We start from the raw sequence: 13,276 nt of genomic DNA on the forward strand, positions 1-13,276 counted from the left end.
AACTAATGAATAGCGCACATTTATGCCAAGCGATTGCTTATATGCTGATGTTGATGAATTATGACAATGTTTACTATACAATGTTTATATGGTAATATGTTTTAGATGGTTGTAAGAATGCATATTTTATCTCCCTCATCTGAACTTAAATGAGCAGCCTGCTACAGTGCATTTCAAAATAAGAGTCACGGTGTATGCGGGATGGTTTATAGTTATTTTTTTTCCTGGTCATTATTGTTATTTTGTTGACACAATAAACTGTATTTAATTTAATTTCTATTTAATTCATAGTAAACTACTGTATCTTCTGTCCCAGGAAGGAAAGACTAAGAACATTATTTGACACATTATTCAATATATTTTACAAGTATAAGGTTTATTATTGTTAACTAAACCTAAAACCATAAAAAATCTTCATTACTTGAAATAAACATTAACTGAAATAAAAAATAAATATATATATAAAAAATGTAAACTTATTTTATTTCATCTAGTTTCCGAGCTTTAGCTTAACCTGATGTCCTAAAATAACTAAAACAGAAAAAAAAAAAAAAAAAAAAAAAAACTATAGACATTTAAAAGCAAAAACTAAAAGACATAAACACACAAAAAAATTACTAAAACTTTTAACTAAAATTACAATGAAAGCAGAAAAAAATCTAATCAAAATTTTAAACAAAATATTATATGAACCTCAACAAAGAATTTGTAAATATGTTCACACTACAAACACTTACGAATGCTAATGTGATCCTGCTGGATCTTGCAAGATTAATCTGAGATTTGAAGTGAGGCCAAAGGTAAAACTGTGTCTTCGCTTGCAATTAGAGCTAAGTGACAAATATCATAAACAAGCAGGTAAGTTAACAAGCTGTTGTGTACCTTACCAACCATATGTTCTCTCCAATTTCAACCCTGTAAATTGTGTGCAGATACAAATGTTAGTTTTGACTTCCGGCTGTAAAGCTGTCGGTTAAACAGTACACATCCTTACACCAACTCTCTTTTAGCGACACTTGTCAAGCCTACCTCTGCAGAAAATGTGCCTCCATCCAGAAAAACTGTCCTTTAACCGCTCACAACTGCCAACAGCCAAGACACTTAACCCTTGTTCACTTCAGAATTGCTTTAAGGCAAGAAATAAAACCCTGTGAACTCATTTCACAAGCTGTCAAAGGTTTTAGCTGCAAAGTACGACCAAGTTCAGGGGAGAAGCTGATTTTGGTCATTTTGACATGAAGCTAATTTTAGTTTCAACTCTCCCGTTTGATACACTCAGTTTTCTGAAGCACTTTACACTAATTCTGTCCTGTCCTGCCATGTTTCCAGAGAAGAAAAAAGAAGTTTTCTTTTTTTCTGTTTTTAGGAATCTAAATTTTAACTCAACTTTTGATACTGACAGGGTGAAATGGAGGCTCATGTCTCCATGCAATACTGCTGTGTAATCAAAGGTCTCCAGTGTCTTAATAATCATCTGTCATTTCCTGCCTTTTCTGTCTCACAGAGAGAGATAATTGACATAATTAAGGATAAAGGAGCTAAAGCATGCCTCAGAAAATGGCTGCCACCAACTTCAAACAGTTTCTGGGTACTGTAAATGCATTTCAACTAGGGATGGCTCACGATGGTCGACTAAAACCTTCAAAAAATGTATCTTTAAATTGATCCCCTTAAATTCACAGCTAACACAGCCACAGACACTGAAGTAAATCAATAATGTTGTATCATGTTTCACACTACTTCATATATATATATATATATATATATATATATATATATATATACACATACATACATACATACATATATATATATATATATATATATATATATATATATATTTTGTGTGTGCGTGTGTGTGTGTTAGAGTCTCTTATGCTCACCATGGCTGCATTTATTTGATAAAATATTCAGTAAAAACTGTAATATTGTGAAATATTATAACAATTTTAAAGAATATATATTTAATATATAATAAATATGCATATATAATTTATGATGGCAAAGCTGAATTTTCATCATCATTACTCCAGTCTTCAGTGCCACATGATCCTTCAGAAATCATTCTAATATGCTGAATTGCTGCTCAAGAAACATTTCTTATTATTATCAATGTTGAAAACAGTTGTGCTGCTTAATATTTTTTGTGGAAACCATGATACAGTTGTTTTCAGGGTTCTTTGATGAATAGAAAGTTCAAAAGAACAGCATTTATTTGAAATAGAAACATTATATATTTCTTTACAGTCACTTTAGATCAATTTAATGCATCCTTGCTGATTAAAATATATATCGCACAGTATTAATATACTTGTATACAAATATATTTTAATATATTATATAAGCTCTATTTTAAAAATAAAATATTTAATAGTTTTATTAATTTGATCTCTATTAATAAAACAATTTTGACAGTCATATGCCCTGTTAGAGTCGCATAATCTGATAGTGTTGGACAGCAGCATGTTTTGAGCTGAGTTTACGCTCGATGATGAGGAGGAGCAGATGAAAAGTCTCTCATGGAGGAGAGAGGACATTCTGTCTGAGCCTGAGAACTAAGACTGTCACTCACACCACTGATCCTGATCCTGCTCACAGACCCTTTCCCTGCAATCAGCCTGTCTTAAGGCATCTGCCAATGAAGTCACCATGACTCATTTTTCAATCCCAATATGTTGCTAGTCTACAATTCTAAGTATCAGCAGAAAATAGTTTATTCTAGCCAAGAATCACCACTTGAAAATGAAAACACTGTCTAACCAACATGTAAATTCACCAAAGAACTGATGAAAACTGGTCTGAAAATTCAGCTATTCACAAAGCTGCTGAGACCAAATTTTACTAAGGAATAGAGAGAAGTCTTGAGCCGTGTTTACAGTGCATTATGGCTGTGGCGTGGCTACCGGAGCTGATCCGCAGCCACTTTAGTCAATGCTTGTGTTTACACCAGCCGCGCCGCGGCATGTTTCAGAAGCATCCCAGAAGCAGCTTGCCGCGCTGCTTTGCTAAAGTTAGGCACCTCGCCTATTTTTGATGGACGCCGCGTCAAAGCCGCACAGTAATACAAAATAAAAGATCAAAAACCTATCAATTTCAAAATAAACACCCAGTGCAGACTCATGTGGGATAGCAAAAACACAACAATAAATGGAATTAAACCGGACAAAACAAACATTTAACTTACCCATTTTAAAACAAAAAATTTGAGAAAAACAACGTAGGACAGGCAAATCACATGGTCTCGCGAATCCTGTCGCTTCGCTCCTAAAATGCTGTGAGTTAGCACCGCCTAGAGGATGGAACAAAACCTCGCCAGAGCCGTGACGCGCCGCAGACGTGTGCAGTGTAAACAAGGCTTAAAGCCAGAGTAAGGGCAGGGTTGACCTCATTGCTATTGATGATGTCAACACGCTTACTAACTATGCACACAGTGATTGGCTGATGGGGGAGAAGTCTCTCTACTCCTAAATTTTCACAGATTTAGGAGCTAGTTTTAGCGCTAAAGTGCTTTGTGAAATACTCTTAGAGCAAACATTTAGGAGTCCTAAAATTAGGACTGACATGCCCATTATTTTTAAGAGTTTCTTCTAAATCGGCAAGTTAGGAGCTACTTTTAGCCTTAAGATGTTTTGTGAATATGGCCCCTGGAGCAGATTCCAAATTCCAGGCTATTCCGGTTACAGTTTGTAAGATTGATAAGACTTTTTTGTGTGCATACATCAGTTTGCGGGTGAACCATCTGAGACTAACATGTTACCTTCTACTGTTACACACAGAATTTTAAAAAAGATGTGTATGAGAAGAGAGAACACAGTTCCAACGCCTTCAAGTCAGTTGAAAAACATGGTATGAGGGGGGGAGGGGGGGAATAAAAAGGAGGAGAAGATCAGGCTTAATATGCATGAGCCAATGCGCTTCTGTGAGAATGGAGTCAGAACAGGCAGTCAACATAATTCTGCATCCCTGTAAAAGCCAGCTGCAGTCTAAATCAAAGAGCAATCACTGTCCCCGGCCTGGTGAACAAACGAGAACAATACCCAGCCCTGATTAGAGAGAGCGTTTGAGGCTCAAAATGGCAGGCCGTGATTGCAAAAGAGGTGTCAGTTATCCAATCACTTAGCCTTTACCTCTGCAGGTATTTAAGAGAAGGAGGAGGGAGAATCAAGCTGAGAAAAGGGCATAAACAGCAGGCAGATATGCAGGGCGTTAATGAAGATTGAGTCACCGTGGCGGCACGGCTCCTGTCTGAGCATGTACCAGTCTATGCTGTGGAGATAAAAGTCTTTCAGACTGTGTAACTGCAGTTTTTGTAACTGTCTAACAGATGTGGGATAACATTCGTCCTCCTGTTCTGTGATCTAAGATGGGTTTGCAGTGCGGGATTAGCTAGGAGAGATACGCCGAGTCTTGCCTGTCGAGGCACTGTACTTTGAAAGTCGATAATTAGCCCAAACCTCAGTATATATCATGATTTTTCCACAAAAGATCAACCCCAGAATGATTCAACAGATGATGAAACATCCTTTGATAAAGAATGGACATTATCGTAGTGAGAGATCTTGGCCTAAAACAAGAGCTCCCCTGCTTGAAGAAACTTTCCCAACAGGGTATCCCTTTGAAGAAAAACCATTAACAAGACAGCGTGAATAAAAATAGATTCCCCTCTCTGTGCAAAAAAGAAAAAAAAAAAAACAGATGCTATTGTTTCAGCATCTTAATGGAATTGTTTCTTCAAAGCACTCCTTTGTGCATATCTAAAACTCGCTAGTCAAATAAATCCACTCTTTCTCCTTCACAAACCTCAGCGCTTTTAGCATCTGCTGCTCATTAGCTTCTAGCAGCTGTACGCGGGGAACCGTCCGCCGTGCTGAATCTGAGTAAAAGCGCTGGCGTTATTCTCCTACAATTGTTTTCCTGGAAACGATGGGACTGAGGAACAGATTGGTCAAGTTGATGACTCCATCGAGGTTAGTTTACAAATGACACCATCTCCATGGGGTCTATATATTTTCCCATTCCTCCCTAGTGGGCCAACAGATCCAGTTTAAAACCTGGTTTTACCCAAGCCAAGTGTCTGGATGGATGAGCTGGAGGAAGTGAAGAGAAAAATCAGGAGGCTTTTAAAAAATGAATGTACCAAAAGGAGCCTTCTCTATTTTAAAACAATGACAGCTCTCCTTAGTTGACTCAAAGCGTCTAAATAAACAAGGACACGCTATGTGCAGTCCTGGAAAACAATGCGTCCAGAGAAAGTCGCATGCTGTCTTTAAGACCTCTGAGTCATCTATAATTTACAGGGTCCCAAAACCGAGGAACAAAAGGAGTGAGGTAAGACTTAAAGTGAAATCTGGGGTGCTGAAGGCTTATTTTTAAAACAGACAGCAGAGGTGCGAAATTTCAGTCACGCCAATCCTGCTTCTCCAGAATCTCCTGGGAGTCTGATTTAAGGCCCATGATCGTTTAAAGTTCTGGCTGAGGAGCATCTATCTATTCTGGGGTAATCTTTGAACTATGTTGTCTGTGAGTCGGGTTTCTTTATCAAAGGCTCTTGATTCTTGTTTTTGGAAAGCTTTAGTCTCTGTACTGTGCTGTATTCATCATACAAAAAAAGTGCAAAAGGCAGTGCCAAAAAGTGCCAAAAATTCATATATATATTCATATATATATATATATAAAGTAAATAATACGATTAATGATCCTCTTGAACATATTTTTACAATTCCTACATTCCTGCATTTCAGGTTGGTTGCATCAAACCACTACTGAAATAGAAAAGACACAAAAAGAAGCATAACAGAACAAACTATTTTTGAATATTGGTGTATCTGTAACTGCAAACCAACCTGGGATGAGCTAGTCTCATCGAAACGTCTAATCATCATTGCAGCCTATTCCAGCTAAGAATTTCCAACTTAGACAGGAATAATCACATGGTGCATGAAAATGAATTCAAATAGTGGATGGTTGTAGATAAACCACAATAAAAATAGTGTCAAATGCGTATAGTCTTACCAAAGGTAATAAGTACTGACTAGTTCACAGAAATAACTCAATGAAAGCAGAATACAGTTCTGCTCACAGATATCTAGTTAGCTTGCTACAAAGCGCCGCTAACCTTGCAAGCTTTGTCAAGTTCAGGTAGAAATGATGTGGTGTTGAAGGGATCCTTCACCCAAAAATGAAAATTCTGTCATCATTTACTCACCCTCAAGTAGTTCCAAACCTGTATGAATTTCTTTGTTCTGCTGAACACAGAGAAAGATATGTGGAGAATGTAAATAACCAAACAGATCTTGTCCCCCATTTTCTACCATAGTAGGAAAAATGTTAGTCTATGGTAGTCAATGGGGGGCGGTAGTAAAACTATGGTAGTCAACGAGATCTGTTTGGTTACTGACATTCTTCAAAATATCTTCCTTTGTGTTCAGCAGAGCAAAGACATTCATACAGGTTTGGAACTACTTGAGGGTGAGTAAATGATGACAGAATTTTCATTTTTGGGTGAACTATCACTTTTTTGCTTAAAGCCAGCCAATCATATTGTAATAATTACAATAAATGGGTTGTGGGTCGCCCATGGCAGTGCCATCTAAAGCCCAAGGTATACTTGGTTTTTTTAGGCATATGCAAGCATACACACACAGTTTAACGCACAGCCATGGAAAGTATACTTCATTTGACTCGTACGCGTACACAGTCATTCGACGCGTGTGTAGTTTTGAGCAGTCTCTCGCTACGAGTTACAACCCATGTAAATATCTTATATAGTATTCATGCTAGAGTTGTACAAATGAGGGTACTTTCTAACCTCTTCGCACAATCTTTCGTCTATGTAGGCCTCCATTGTCGCTGTAGTTTGCATGCCTTCCGGTCTGTTCTGTTTATGCAGTTTTTCTACGAGCGTACTTTTCCGATGATAAAATTCGCATCATGCGCACTGTACGCTGGCCCTCGCATACACTCAAAAAGTGAAGTATGCTTTGGGCTTTAGGCTGATCTAACCTTGTTAACTATAACTATTAAAATTTATTTTCTTTTTTTAAATAAAGCTGAAGCTAAAATAAAATAAAATATTTTTTTTTGTTCCATTGACTTCCATTCATACGCAAGCAAATGCTGGAGACCGGATATGTACGCTCATGAGAAGAAGTTAATAATTTTTGTGCTTTTCAAAGTTCAAGTTTGGTGCACTCCGACCATTCGTATCACATGAAGACGTGACCAATAGAAGATTGTGACCATCTTCTTGGCTGAATTAAAAGAACACATTTTTTGCAGTAAAGTGGAGTAGATTGTATATTTGTAACTTGTGAATTTATTATTATTTGTTATATGTTAAATTTAGGTTTATAAATAAGATGCTGCAGAGTGTGACGTCTGTTGCAATGTCCGTAAAAATTTAGTGTGCTCAAAGTGTAGTGTGACCACGGCATTAAACAATGAAATTTCATTTACACAAACGGTGTTTTGGGGGGCCTGAAAATGCAAACTTTTGAAAATGGGTTTCAAAGTGCGAGTTTTTGAAAACTATACTGATATCACCTCCATATAAACTACAAAAATGCGAATTTGTGAAAATGTGTTCAGTCTATAGGCATGTAGTTTTTTTTTTTTTTTACAAAGTGACATCGCCAACTACTGGCCTGGCATACATAATACAGGGTTTTTAATAGTTTTCACTGATCCTTTTTTACAACTTTGTTGTCTGTATGTGAAAAACGCAAAAGAACAACTTAAGTTTTTAGTACGTCTTTGTCGTGTAAATGTACCTTTAAACTAAAATTGAAATAAAAATGAAAATACAAAGGCAAAAACTAATTTAAAATAGGGATGCACCGCTCATGTACTTGTACTCGTAGGCTACTCGTAAAAATACCCCCTTACCAAAGACCGATACCTCACGTGACGTAACTGACAGAATTATCCGTGCACAGAAACACTGGCGGCAGCAGCTGCGACCTCCGGAGGACGCAGCCTTTGAAATGAGACACAGCTATTGTCAGCCTCAGAGGTCTGGAAATACTTCAAAATTAATGATGACAACCCACACATTGCGAACTGCATGCTTTCAATCACAATTCGTTATCGATTAGTGAAGGCGGGATAGGCGGAATCGCGCTGAATGACACAGACCAGAAGCGCTTTCTCTCGCACGCGCTCTCTCTCTTGCGCGCGATCCCAGTTCTCTCAGACAGCGCGCGATCAGTTCTCCTCGCGCCTGAATGGTCAAATCCACACATAGTTGTCAAAATGTCCATCGTGTGGAGTATCTCACCTAAATACAGTCGGTTATGGCTTAAGTGGACGTAAACATTTGGGTGAAAACAGGATATGTGTCAGTATCCATGGATTCGGTCTTAAAGGTACCGTAGCCTATATTTGTCATTAATGTTAATAAAACAACAAAATATGTTAAATAAATGTATACATGGTAAATAAACCTACTGTACCTGAAAAAGAAAAGTTTATTTAATTTTTTATCTCTATAGTATTTGTTGAATTGTTTGTAATTTCTTTGTAAATTTCTTTTTATATAACAACAATTATATATATTGGTAATTATGCCCTTTGAAGGTTATTGGACACTGTGAAATTTTTGTTCTTTAAGTTTGTGACAAGCACATAAAAATTATTACTTTTTTCATTAGAGTAATAATAAAGAAGCTGTCCTACATTTATTAGTCTCACTGTGTTGTGCTTGGAAAACTGCAACATCACCAAAAAAAAAAAAAAAAAAAAAAGAGAGAGAGAGAGAGAGAGAGAAATTAATAAATGTATCGGTATCGGCGAGTACTAGAAAAAAAAGTATCGGTACTCGTACTCGGTCCTTAAAAAATGGTATCGGTGCATCCCTAATTTAAAATATGAATAAATATTATAATAGTATATTAATAATTCTAAAATAAAAGTGATCTAACCCTTCTTTCTCTCCACCTGTTTTTCTTACTCTCTTTGCAGGAGCTGGAGATGTTGGGAAGAGATCCAGATCAATTACAGTATGTGCACAGAGCTGACTGAATCAACAAATTGATTTTGATCACTGCACATTGGGAACCAGGGAAAAAAAAGGATGGAAAAGAAAATGCTAGAGGTCTGGGTATTTGTTCACTGGTTTTTTTTTTTTTTCCTCTGATCGAGGGCTGAATTATTATTTGGTAGAGGCTCTATGTGCAGCTTCAGTGTTGATAACATGAAAATACTTAAGCTTAAATTTATATATGTGCAGAGGAATTTCCCTGACTACAGCCAATACCATTGCATCAAAACGGTAAAGTACAAGAAGGTCAGGTAACTTGTAATTATGAGTTCGACAAAGACGTTTGTACTCGTGAACTATTACACTAATCACAGTAATTCCAACATGATGTTAGTCTTACTTTTTAGATCTCTTGTTTTCACATCAGTTAAACCTTTTTAATAACACAAACACTTCTCCATTATCACTTCTCATGAAGGCATAACCTTTTTGCACAAATTAACGTCATTCTTAATTTTTAAAGGTCTGTTTGATTTTATTTATCGACATAAGTCTGCCTGAACTTTTTTTCACTATAGTCTGTGCTATTCTGTCGGGAAGACACATAGGAGCCTGTGCTTGCTATCTTTCGATCAGCAGGTACAGTGTTTTTGTATTTCACAGTTAGAATGATGTTTAATTCAGAAGCAAGGAGGAAACATGGAGACCTCCATATGGAACAGAGCAATATCACAGATAGTAATGAAAGGAGCCTCAAAACATATGGTAGAGGCATCAAGAGAAGCAAGGAACAAAGAAACAACTTTTGTCCCAGATTACCATAATCACATGATGTATGACACATTTAGATCATGAAGTTACAATGGGGTTCCAACAAAAAAGAAAAACAATGCAATGTAATGAAGAGATGTCACTCAAAAAACTCTTGAAAACAAGTTCTTAACATTCTGTAAAACTAAACTGTACTCAGACATCTTGTTGAATCTTTTGCAGCTTACAGCTGTAGTGATAGGGCCTGGTTTCACAAACAGGGTTTAGATTAAGACAGGATTAGGCCATTAGCTAATTTTAATTAAAAGGATAGTTCAAAAATAAACATTTGGTGATGATTTACTCACTCTCATGTCCTAACAAACCTATATCAGGGCTCAACAATAAGGACTGCCCGATGGCCCGGGGCCAGTCTGAACGACGCTCGGGACAGTTGACGGAACTGTCACTTGCCCGATCGGGCCAGTGCTGTAGTGTGTGCGATATATATCGTCTATGATATCGTAATTGTTGATTTAACGATCTGAAATGATCGAGTATGTCCCTCACTTTACAAAAACCAAACAAAAACACCCTTGAGTGCACGCATACACTACGTGATGTAGGTTAGACTAGTGCGCGTGCATATTTAGAGTGTACGCTTTCACTGCATGATTTAGTCTATTAAAATGCATTTAGAAAGCCCCTAGAATTAAAGATAAGGGGCAAAAATGCCCCTGTATGTCTTTTATATTTATATCATTTAATATAGTTAACCAATATTACACAGAGCGCCGTTTTTCTCCAAATATCAGCATGATTTCAAATGTGATATTGATTTTATACAACGTATAGTTTAATGAACAAGAACTTAATATCAAGTGACTTACATTTTAGACACCAAATCGCCTTTTTCACTCTATTTCGCCAACGAAATAGTTCCAAACAAAGTCCACAGCATTGTTTTGCGTCTCTGAGCAACACTTCCTGAATGAATCGGTTGAATCTCAATGACTCGCTCATTAAAAGTGATTCGCTGCCACCTACTGGCGGGCTTAATTTCATATTTAATATTCATATTCATATAAGTGTCTTGATTTTTTAAATAATTTCAAATAACAGTATTTAACGTTTTGAATTTTTCAACATTGCAAAACATTATTTATGCATCTGTAACTGTTCTTGACTGATTAACTAATAATGTTTGATCTATAGTTATATAGTTATACATTAGATTACAATTTCTGTACCTGGAAATCTTGTTTAAACCTACATGAAAAACTTGAAGAGCACTGTTTATTTAATTTATATGTTTGTTCTGTTGTATTTATTTGTGCTATTACTCATAATTTGAGTATTTGTTACTATTTTATTACTTACTGTTTATTTGTCTAACAAAATTTAAAATTTAAGTGAGTTAGCTTTTGGTGTCATAACCCTATTTATTAAGGTTAAATATAACAAAGACAACGAAAACAATAACTAGGCTTATTTTATAGGCCCATTTTCTTTTCTTTTACTTTATTAATTTTTTGTTGTGTGGCCAGTGAAAATTTTGGTGGGGCAAGTAAAAATTTAAACCATTGGCCCAACTGGGCCAGTAGAAAAAATCCTTAGCGTTGAGCCCTGTATATGATTTTCTTAGGACTAAGCAAAAAAAAAAAAAAAAAAAAAAAAAATATATATATATATATATATATATATATATATATTTTTTTTAATGTCTCAATGTTTTTTGTCCATACAATGCACGTCACTGAAAGTTATTTGGATCACAATGATTTTCAAAATATCTAAAAGAAATGAAATTGTAAAAGAAATTGTATTTTTATGTGACTTTCTCCACAGTGTACCTATATAGTGCTTCCAGGTCACTTGTTTGACTCCCTGGTTAAACATGACCTGGGAATGGTTAGGATTTTAAAGTCCTGTCCCCACATTTTCAACACATGCTCTGCTCCAGCTAGTTCTTAACTGCAGTTTTCTATAAACCTGCCCTGGAGGTAAAACAAGTGCTTTGAATAATTTATCGAAGCGTGTCAGACAATTTAGAAGGGGATGTTCATTTAAAATTTAGAATCAGAAGACTCTTTTCATTAACCTCCTGCCAAACGAACACGGAATTGTAATTAAGAGATGAGGCGAGGCTGATTGGCAAGGCTGACATTCGAAAGGAGAAACAAACCTACGAGAACGGAATATTTTCTTGTTGTACTTACTGTCGAATACTTAAGGGATTAGAAATCAATGAAACAAATTCCCCTTAACATGCATATGGAGGGAGGCACAGTCATAATTACTCCAATTAAGCATTCTGCACGGGATAAAGGTGTGTGAGTGTGTGTTTTGGAAGGCTTATGTAGAACATGAGGTTATTGTAAAGTCCACAGTCATAAAGATATTGCCACCGAATAGCTAAACCTTGTGACCTGCTTCTAACAGGGGAACAAGCTACATTTATATGCAGTTCTGATAAAAGCAATTACTAGAATTCCCTGGCCACAGTATCTACTGTCTTTACAAATACATATCTGCTCAGAATGAGACACCACAGTCGTTTAATTAATAACAGTGCATGTTGTAAATAGTCCAGGTCACACATTCTGCTCACAAAACGAGGTACTCGTGGCATGTACCAGAAGGGGTAATTAGATTACCACGCAAACCAGCCGAACACTGACTGCTGGATATGCTTTTACAATTACAGTTATGCTTTTCGCAGACACTTTCATCTAAAGCCACATTTTATCAGTTCATGCATTCTCTGAGAATCGTCGAACCTACAGTATACCGATAACGAAATGTTCTTATGGAAAAAAAATAAAAAATAAAATAACAACAGAGCTATCATATTCAACTGCTATTTTTATTTTTTTTATTTCTTTTTCTTTTTTAAGATATAATTACACTCAAATCAGAACTGAAATGTTTGTATAACTCTGTGTAACTACGGTGCACATAAGGTAGTTTTTCATAAGCACTTGTCTTCATGACAAATTTATTCAAACATAAATATATAACTAACTGTGAATAAGCTCCTCTCTAGTGTTTTTTTTTTTATGGCTAACTACTGAAATGTGAACAATGAATAACTTTCCTGAGGTGAATGCAACATTAAGTGACATTGTTCACAAGCTGTTTTATTGACGTCTTTCTGCGGTTTAAACACTGATTGAGAGATTACATGAGACATGATACATTTCAGTTGTATTGTATCTTTCAGCATCCCTTCTGATGTTCATGTATGTTTTTTTTTTTTCATGCTTTAACTTGTATTTATGTGAAAGAAAAGACTCGCCCTCTGCGCTGCTGCTTGAACTGAGGCACTGCAGTGATCCGTCACGTTACAATTAAGAGCCTTAAAAACACCATTCATTGTTTGAATTTCATGATAAAATGGACAGAATCTGAAAGCAGAGACATTGTTTCTGATCAGAAGTAACAAAACACAAAGCTCTTTGCGATTATTGGATGGGAGGTGTTACAAAAAATGTTTGGTGTAGGGAAAATCCACAGACCCAACCCTGGCTGGTTCAAAGGGTCAAATAG

The 13,276-nt window shown here is 36.2% G+C and overlaps 1 long non-coding RNA gene across 1 annotated transcript in view; it reads left to right on the top strand.

Moving 5' to 3' along the window:
• The window catches only part of LOC127499219 (uncharacterized), an 82,559-nt gene extending 71,185 nt beyond the window's left edge, over positions 1-11,374 (top strand). The window contains exon 3 of the long non-coding RNA XR_007926075.1: positions 8,959-11,374. This is a non-coding gene — a long non-coding RNA (uncharacterized LOC127499219). The remainder of the gene's footprint in view (positions 1-8,958) is intronic.
• The last annotated feature ends 1,902 nt before the right edge of the window (positions 11,375-13,276 follow it).

Source organism: Ctenopharyngodon idella, chromosome 17 (genome assembly GCF_019924925.1).
Source record: "Ctenopharyngodon idella isolate HZGC_01 chromosome 17, HZGC01, whole genome shotgun sequence".
Classification (NCBI taxonomy): domain Eukaryota; kingdom Metazoa; phylum Chordata; class Actinopteri; order Cypriniformes; family Xenocyprididae; genus Ctenopharyngodon; species Ctenopharyngodon idella.